Source organism: Capsicum annuum, chromosome 12 (assembly GCF_002878395.1).
Source record: "Capsicum annuum cultivar UCD-10X-F1 chromosome 12, UCD10Xv1.1, whole genome shotgun sequence".
Taxonomy (NCBI): domain Eukaryota; kingdom Viridiplantae; phylum Streptophyta; class Magnoliopsida; order Solanales; family Solanaceae; genus Capsicum; species Capsicum annuum.
The window spans coordinates 32,228,559-32,238,844 of record NC_061122.1 but is presented as its reverse complement, the minus strand read 5'-3'; the positions used below and the strand labels follow the sequence as shown (position 1 = coordinate 32,238,844).

The following is a 10,286-nucleotide window of genomic DNA, read 5'->3' as shown; positions in this document are numbered from 1 at the left end:
ATGTTGACTACTAGATATTCCTCTCCTATCCTTACCGACACATCACCTTGACTGGTACTGTTTCAAGTTCAAGTTTTCAGTCGCTTATCTACATTTATTTTTATTATTAGAGATGTTTCCACAGAGGAAGAGAGTCGGATAAGTCAATTGTGTCTATGTTGAATACATTCAACATGCTGGAAAAAAGCTCAAACATCTATATTTCAATCTATGGTTCTGTTTAATCCTCAAAGCATGTCTGATCTCTGATTTCGTGTTTGTTCGAAGGACTAAAACTGTACGCATCAATATTGTCATCCAAATCTTTTCCAACTTCCTTCCAAAGGATCAAAAGGCCAGGCTGGTGTAGTCACCCAAACCTTTTTTATCCAAAAAGGCATTAGCTCAATTTCAATTGTTCTTTAAGTTTTATCATCTCACATTTGGATGTTTGTATTTCTTTCTAACCATGATTGGTTGATTTGCCTCTTCACTAGCTAACTTATATGTGGTTTATGTAGTTATTTTCTCGTGTACTCCTATACTATTATTGTTGTGTTATTGTTTATTGTAACCAACAAGAAATTAAATGAATTCAACTAGCATGAAACTGACTAGTTTTTTACCCTAAAGCTCTTTCCAAAATCAATATCAACCATATATTTGTCCAAATGGCTGAGTTATAGTTTATTCAGCATTATATTAAACTATTGGCTTTCTTGATTTGCTCCTAGCTATGAACTAGGAATTGCATTATTTTGTTGTGGAATAGTCCTTTTTTATGTTGTCATTTAAGTGCTAATGTATATTATTTGTTCTCTTTTTATAGGTGTCCAAAATGTAGAAAGAGATCAAGAAAATGATGAAGACATTGACTTTACTTGAGAAGATTTTTGGGTTGTGGATAAATGCTCTAATATCAATAGTTTTGTGTTGAATCTTTTAAAACTTATCACAACTTGAACTTACTAATATGTAAAAACTTAACTAATCATTTGAACTTGATTACATTTTACCTTTGGGTTTAAAATATTAGCTTGTTGCATATTTTGAATTATGAGATTATTAATGAATAATTTTGTTTTGTGATATGTATATATTGTGTTATAATTTATTATCTATGTAAATAAAAATATTTATATAAATTGTTTCAATTTAATAACATTTGGAAATCATTGTTGCAATAGATCAATAAACCATAGCAATAGGTAGTCAAAAAATATTGCAACAGAATAACAAAAGCGTCATAATAAATGCTATTACAACGGTTTAATGTCGTTGCAATAGAATCTATTGCAACGGTTAGTAACCATTGCAATAGATGAAAATAGGCATTCCAATAAGTAATGAAATAGTTGTAATAGGTACTCAAAAAGCGTTGCAACAGAATAACAAAAGCGTCGCAATAGATGCTATTGCTATGGTTATTAACTGTTGCAATTGACAACCATTGTCATAGCTTGACCTATTGCGACGGTTTAGACAACCATCGCATAAATCGTTGTCATAGACCTATCGCAACGCCCACCTATGGAACGCTTGCTGAACCATTGCGGTAGAGCTATGACAATGATTTTGTTGTCTATTGCAACGGTTTTGCAACAGTCATCATAGGAGTAATTTCTAGTAGTGGAAAAAGGAATATTTTGACCGTAGGGATCAATTGATAGAGGTCCAGTTCCCTAGTTCATTTGATATCTCTAGTCTGAATCTGAATTCTGTCCGACAAGCCCTGGGGGAGTGTAATTAAATTTTTTTCTATTGGATTATCAGATTCAAAAATGTTTTTGTATTTTATGTTATTGACTTTCAGGTTTTATATCGATAACTCAATAAGGTTTACTAAGTAACCGGCCTTTTACCCCCAATAATTTACCCTACATACTAATATATCTTGTAGCATCATTACTATTCCCTTTTGTGTTCTATTACATATATCTGAAAAGTTACAAGTTATCAGCCCCTATTGATTAAACCTATTATAGCCGAATCGTAAGTGATTTCGATTTAAGTGATTTCGATTTTCGATTAACATGTTTAATAACGGTTCATGACATTCTCTTCCACTTTTTCTTTCTCTCTCCCTCTCCCCCAATGGAATAAAAGTAATTTTAAAAAAATTAGTGATGCTATAACAAAATCAAAAGAAACACACATATATATACCTGAGGAGCTACCACAGTCTTCACAAAATTGGAATTTCTCCATCAGAGATGGAAGGTACTTTTTGAATAGGAACAAGAACCATACAACGAATCTCATTGCTGCTGATTGGATAGAACATCATTGGTGACGAGTCTGAGAAAATAATAGTTGCTTACTGGTTTGCATATGGGAGTTTGACAATCTTTTAAAATTAATCCAGCTATATAAGAAGTGATATCCACCTATATATAATTACAAAAACAATTGTTTGTTAAAATTTTATAGACCATAAGACGAAAATGTTTGAAATTTGGACTTACGTTAATCAGTTATAACCTGAAAAAATAGTGACGTGATTTAATTTATTATGTTATTGAATAAGGCAAGCTAAAGACTCAAAGAAAATAATAGAATTTATAGCTTGGAATTGCACAAGGAGCTTCGTAGATTTGAAAAGCAACCATCGCAAACAATTGTAAGAGGAGCATAAGCATTTAGCTCTGGTCCATCTTTTGTTTTGTAGTTTACACCTTTCACAATTCCCTTTTCTTCAATCAAAGATGTGACTGTTCCTTCTTCAAGTCTTAAGCTACAAACAAAAAAAAAACAAGGATTATGAAAAAGAAGTGGGAAAATAAATGTCTAGTCGATCAACTGATAGTCTTCTATGCTCAACAAACTATTTCAAGAATCAATCGTACCAAGAAACGATTGTACTAAGTTAATATAATATCCTAATAACTTTAAATTTAGGGAAAATGGTCTGATATATATCAAAATTTTGATGAAATTTGTTGTAACACACATGAACTTTGCGGGGGTCCTGTGACCCCGCTGCGTGTAAGTTTTTACCATAACCCTAATATACTATTTATTAGTGTATTTTATTGACATTTATTTGCACAAACTTTTTTATTTATTTATTAATAAATTTTATCTATTTATTAGCTTATAAACATTACTAAAATACACTAATAAATAGTTAGGAGGTCACAAAATCCGACCAAAGTTCAGACATGTTACAACAAAATTCATGAAAGTTTGGATATATTTTAATTTGGACCCTTCTCCCTTTAATTTAACTATTAAGTGTGTCAAAATAGAATCATTCTTCACCATTTTAAGTTTACACCTGAAAAAACAATTAAAATTTTGTGAGTGGAAAAAAAACATTTTCACTTAAATACTAGTCTAGACATGTTTTTCCAACTTGAAAAACACTCAATATAAATTCAACAATTTTGAATTTTTAGAAAATATATATCCAAACAACTTAGCAAAAATTACTACTTTGGAATAGTGGCAGCTTTGTCCCTCAACTTTTGGACGAAACACCATTGTTGAAGCATCTTGCGGACACATCTGCATGAAACTTCTCTAAGTGATGGGACAACATAGTATGTTTTCCCTCCGCGTTGTAAACAGTTAGTCCAATGACTCTTTGAGCATCAATATCTTTCACGCAATCTGCACTCACACGTAACATATACATAAATCAATTAGGGAAAAAAGGGAAAAAAACGAAAGAACGTAACTATCTAGAAGTTCATCAAAGATCGGGTGCTTATAAATTACAATTAGCCGTGGAGCCAGAAATATCGCTAAAGAAAATGTCTAAGATTTGATATACATTAATAATATTACGTGACACTTTTTGTAGGAGTTAATTTAACCAGACGAAAAGGTAGTATACAACATGTGGGATCGGCATTACTCAGTAGTTTTAGTAATACAAACCTTATATTTGTGTTTAAAGAATCTGTTAGAGTTGTTACCCGAATTTTGTTGGTCCGACCTTGAAAGTTTCGCAGTGCGACCCATGTGTGTGATTTTCAATGGGGTCTGTAGTGGTAGTGTAGGGATCGGGCCGATTATGGACATTTATGTTTTTGGGCCTAGGACTTATTTGTACGCATATACTATATAAGTGCAGTTAGTGGGTCGGTTTTGGATATTCAGAAATTACGTCATTCTCCACATGATACTTCTCTCCTTTCCTAGTGAAATTTCTCTGCCTCTGCCTGTGATTTTTTCCCGCAAGGATTTCAAATAAATCTGTGTGTTGTTCTTGTTTTTCTTTTACTTGTGGTTTGTTTTTTCTGCCCGAATCATTAAAGATGTATACAAATTGAATTCAAAATCCAAGTACTAGCAATTGAGGGCGTGAGCTTCTAGAATTCAAATTCATAAGGTTCAAAACTTGGCTCGACCTCTAAATTTAACTAATCTTTAAAGTTATATTAGATTAAATCTATCTTTTTTCTTATTAGATGCAAGATCCATGCCTCCCTCTAATTTTTTGTAAGTAATATATATAGTTATATGTTACATTAATCGATTGGGGTCTAGTCAAAGCCCCCACACCATAAGTAGCTCACAATCTTATTGTGATGTCTTGGTTTTTAAAAAGGAAAAATTTCCTAAGTAGCAAATTTATGATCATAATTAAGACTTTCATTGAAACTATTTCATAATTATATAAAATAACAAGTTGTATTTTATATTTTAGGTAAAATTTGCTAGATAAATATATATACAAGCGAAATTACAACCCCTTATTTAACTCAAATCAGTTAAAAAGAAATCAAACCCTTAAATTATGTCATGTATTTAATTTTGAGGATTCCTTTTTCATAAATGATTCCTATTAGTTTGTGTGTTGTTATACTTCAACTAATGAAACCAAAATTCAAATGCACTTTTACTGAATAAAATTCAGCAATTCAAATTAATGTCAAAATCAGATTAGAGATTCTTTTATTGATGAACTTCTAAATTTCAAAAAAGAAAAAAAAAACTTCACTGCTGTTACAGATATTGAATAACAAATTTGAGTTTGTATATGAATTTCAACAAATCATTTTTATTTCTCAATCTGTGAAATTGAGATCGTTTTGTGTGAAATTATTTTTTTCAATGTAAAAATTTTTCGTTCTCAATGTGCATTGTAAAAATTGATCGAATCTATTATTTGTCCAATGTCGGCGTTATTCGATCTTAGTTAATACTTGATCAAAATTATTTTTGCTCCGTAGACATTTAACAGTCTCGATTTTATTTTTCTTGAATGTATTTGTATATTCAGCAAAGTGTAATTGTGTTTACTTGACTATATTGTTAATTTTTGAGTTTATTTGAATATATAAATTCAATTTATATATTTTGTCTGAAATTATATATTTTGATTGTATTTATATCATTTGAGTGTCATTCGTATTAGTTTATTGCAATTGTATATTCTGGACAGTGAGCTTAGTTGTATATTTTCATTGAATTTGTGACACTATTTTGACTGTTAATGAAACTACATTATATTTGACATAAAAAAAATACAAATGTCAATATATATATATATATAGTTCTCTAAAAATGTGTAATTGTTGCTAATGTTTGAAAGATATATGTAAAGTTATGTCAAATATGTATTTGTTGTTAAGTTTGAAAAATACATATACAGACCTATAAATGTATTTTCGATTGTGAATGAAAATACATCACACTTTACATAAAATAATACTAATGTCTAATTGAATTTGACTTTTTTTTTTTTAAATTATTTTGTCTTAAAAAAAATCAGGTTGTATTAGCTACAAAGTATGTCTCTACAGTACATGACAAAGAAAAGCATTTTATTGTTTGCCTTAAGAAAAAAAAAATTCTTATCACGCATTTCAATTGAATAAGACACCATGTTCACATGCTTATGCAGTCCTGGATAACAAGAATTTTTCAAAAGGACTATATTGCTCTAATTTATACAAGTCAATAATAGTATTGAAAACATATAATGTTTCAATTTATCTTTTACTATACAAAGACGATTGGATAATTCCACAAAGCATAATGGTTGAGGTAGTACTACCCCCAAAATACAGGAGGCCTCCTCACAAACCTCCAAAGAAAGATCGTAGAAAATTCATATGTTCAGAAAGAGAAGCATCAATTCTTGTAGTGCTTATGGGTTTAAGGGTTACAATAGAAGTTCATGTCGGAAATATCATAAATGATACGCTTGTTGCTGTATTCAATTAAAAAAAAATTCTCGTTTTTCATAAAGTTGAACTCATTTGAAAAATATGTGAATAATTCTTCATTGACAATTATGTTTCATGTATATTGGAACATGTTATAGTTACATTTTCCGTACTTGCAAGTTTTGTTAGAAAAATTATGAATAAATGAATGTGATTGATTTTATATGTATTTAATGAACGTGAAAAAATACAGTAAAATAAAAGCATTTTTGAAGTTAAACATTTTATTTCAGACAGTACATTTTCACATTTAAAATACATATCCTGGTCATTTAATCATAAACATATATATATATATATATATATATATATATATATATATATCAAATACATATCTGGATACATATACAATCACAAAAATAGATATAATTACATTACAGGTAACTAATACATTTACAGTTACATATATGTATTTGATATTGATTCTTTAAATACATATAAATACAAATATACATTTGTTCAACTAATTAATATATATATAAGATCTGAACATAAAAATGTATAATCACCTATTAATACACGCGTTACAAATTCAATTATTAAAAACTTAATATTAAAATTGAAAACCTTCAATTCAATGTGATTGAGCATCAATAGTCAAAATATAGCTGTCAAATATTAAAGAACTTTCCACATGCAACCTTAAAGTAAGTTAAACTTAACAACTATTCAACTATATCACTGTCATTCTATAGTTATATGTTGTGAAATACAAAATACAAAAAAAAGCATCAAACTTCAAGGACTTCGGTATCTTTTGTTATCCTGATTTTTCTAACAAATTTCATTGGTGCTTCGTCGTCACTTTGTGCATCACCTTCTTATTTTCTCAAACCTTAATCCCACATAATTGAAGCATATCTTGTGTGAAGCAAGTCAGACTTGAGTCAACCGAAGGAACACCTTCACCATAAATAAGGTACTCAACATATGTCACCATATACAATCCATAATTTCTGTAAATACATAAAATAATAAATTAGTATGCATTCTAAATAGACTTACAAATATTTTTTTTATATGTATATTACAGTACTTAAAAGTTGTCACTAGGTTGTTGAGGCAAATCCTTCGCATAACACACATCAAAAAGCTTTAACTTATCTTTATCATTGTAATTTGAATGGTTGTCAAGATCAATACAAAATACATAGTCTACATACGTTTTCTTACAAAATACATATTACATAACAAAAAATACATATATCCCTGCATATGTATTTACAGAAGACATATCTGATCCATATATATTACCATATAAAAAATACATATATATGTTCATATGTGTGTGCGAAATACATGTCAGACTCATATTAAAAAATATATATATAGAAACATATCTTAAACAGTAACAAATATACATATACTATACATCTTCATATGTATTTGCGAAATACAAGTGTAACTCATCATAAAAAAAAAATGAATGCATATCTTAAATATTACAAAATACAAGAAAATACATAAGTTACCTCTAAAAAAGATGTAGAAAAGTCTAGAGACAAACTCAACATGTGTAAAAAATACATGTACAGATTCATATGTATATCAAAAATAGAAATACATGTACATGATCCATAAGCTAATATAATACTAATACAAATACAAATACCTCTTCGACTTTATCTTTTTCCGAATCATATTCAGAAGAATTTTGACCAACAAGACTTGAAATTTAACTTGATTCTCCTATTTCCTTTGACTTTTGTTTTTTCTCGGATCTTTGTATTTTTTGAGAGTTTGCTGATGAAGATTTTCTCAATCTTTTTTGTTTCATGAGCAAATATAAAAAACGATTTCGCAAAATATGATTTGAAATTTTGAACAAAATGATCTTCATGATGAAGTCGTCTTAATTTGTGTATTCTTCATATCTTTAGTTTGAAGACCATTACATTCAAAAGTCTTCTTATTTTTAAAATTTCATGTCAAGCCAAAACTAGACTAATAAATTAAAATGAAAAGAGTATATATTATCTGCTTATACGATCATAACTTCAAGACCTAAGTCAAATAATTTGAGATAGCCAACATGTAGAAGTCCACCAACTATTCTATTTGGTTCACTCAAATTCCTCTCTATCACGTGAACTTGTCACCCATCCTACAAATTATTGTACATAACTAGAACAGTTTATACTGGTAGCGTTCAAATTTTTTTTCTTACTTTGCAAGTGCATCTTAATAGATTGTATATTTTTTCATCTAAATTTATGTAACATGATTTGAATTTCGAGAGTCAAACTTTTCAATTTTGACTGTAAATTCAAACATGAAAACTTTATTTCCAAAAAAGGAAAATGACAATCAAAACATTTATAAGGCATATAAAAAAATAAGATGAATAAAAACTTGCAAATGTACCTTGGCAAGAGTGCATGCCAAAGCAGAACCAGCATCGATGACATCCGTTTTCTCAGACGTGTATTCCTTAACTAATGCTACATTATTTAAAGTTTTATTTATGTTCTTCTATCAAGATGTAGAGAATGCAGTGCCTTGAGATCAGGCAACTGCTGCAATGGAGGTCTTAAAAATGGAGCTCAATAATTAGAGCAAAGAGGAAACTGTCAAAATGTGTAAAGAGCAAAGCTTAACTGTAGTGTATTGCATATGTGTGTATTTATACAGAAAAAGTAAAGAAGCAAAAATATCTACTCTAATCTAGCTAAGATAAACAGAGGCTTAAACTCTCCACTAACTAACTGTACAGAAACATAACAACTGCTACTAACTAACTACTATGCCAGCTGGATGGCAGTTGGATGGGATCTCAATACCCCCCTCAAGTTGAAGGTATAGAGAGCACTGCTAACTTGTTAAGAATAGAAGAGTGTTTGATCCCAGTTAATGCCTTAGTCAGGATGCCTGCTAGTTAATCTTGGGTTGCAATGTGATGCAGAGATATAATGCCTTGTTGTAAAATTTATCTTACATAATGACAATCCACCTTAATATGTTTAGTTCTCTCATGGAATACAGGATTCCTGGCTATGTGTAGGGAAGATTGACTATCACAAAACACTAAGATTGGTTTTGGAAAATGGAACAAGAAACTCTTCAAGTAACCTACTCAACCATACCAACTCTCCCATAACTTTCCTACGAGATCTATATTCAGCTTCAACTGAAGAAAGGGTGATGGTCTCCTATTTCTTAGACTTCAAGATGAGGGGACTACCACCAAGCAATACCACGAACCCACTCACTGATTTTCTAGAGTCAGGGCATGAGTCCCAATCTGAGTCACAATAACCCTTGACAGTGAAGTCTGCATCTTTAGAATTAAACATAACCAAAGTAAGCTTAGATTTAAGATACCCGAGAAGATGAAGTGCAGCTTAGAGATGTAGTTGTCTAGGATCTTGCATAAACTAACTCAGGAGTTGGACACCAAATGCAATGTCAGGTTTTGCATTTGTGAAAAAATTGGTCTTTCCAACTAGTTTTCTGTAGTAAGTACTGTCACTTAGGGCATCACCTTCATGAGCCTTTAACTTAACATTAGGATCAAGTGGAGATGTTAAGGGGTTCTGATGAAGCCAATCATACTCCTTGAGCAAATCAAGAACAAATTTTCTTTGAGAAATAATAACCCCTTCCTGGGTGTGAAGAATTTCCATGCCCAAGAAGTAATGAAGTGTTCCCAAGTCTTTAATCTTAAACCTGTCATCTAGGTAAGCCTTCAAACTAGTTATCTTAGTTATGTCTATACCATTAAGTAGCACATCATCAACATAAAAAACCACATAAATTTAGAATGACCATTCTTTTTATAGAACAAGGAATAGTCATACATAGAATGAGTGTAGCTATAATGACTCGAGACTACCCCCTAGTCATTACACGGTGCTTATGGTCTCGAGAAACCACAAGATAACCCATAAGCTGGTACCTACTGTGAGCACTTAATATTATAATCATGAATGAGAAAGAATTACTGAAGTGCCATAAGGTCTTAAATATCTGAATTCAAATTGAAATATAAATCTAGTAAACCGACTGTCTAAATCTGATAAAGTACTGATAAAATAAACAACTAACTGACTATAATGTCTGAAAAGCCTCTAGTACTAATTGACTGAGAGTTGATAAGACAAGCCCCCAACTAACTCTACTGACTATTGA

The 10,286-nt window shown here is 30.3% G+C and overlaps 1 pseudogene; it reads right to left on the bottom strand.

Annotated features, from left to right (window-relative positions):
* Positions 1-220: 220 nt before the first annotated feature.
* LOC124889583 lies at positions 221-9,781 on the bottom strand (annotated as a pseudogene).
* Positions 9,782-10,286: the final 505 nt, after the last annotated feature.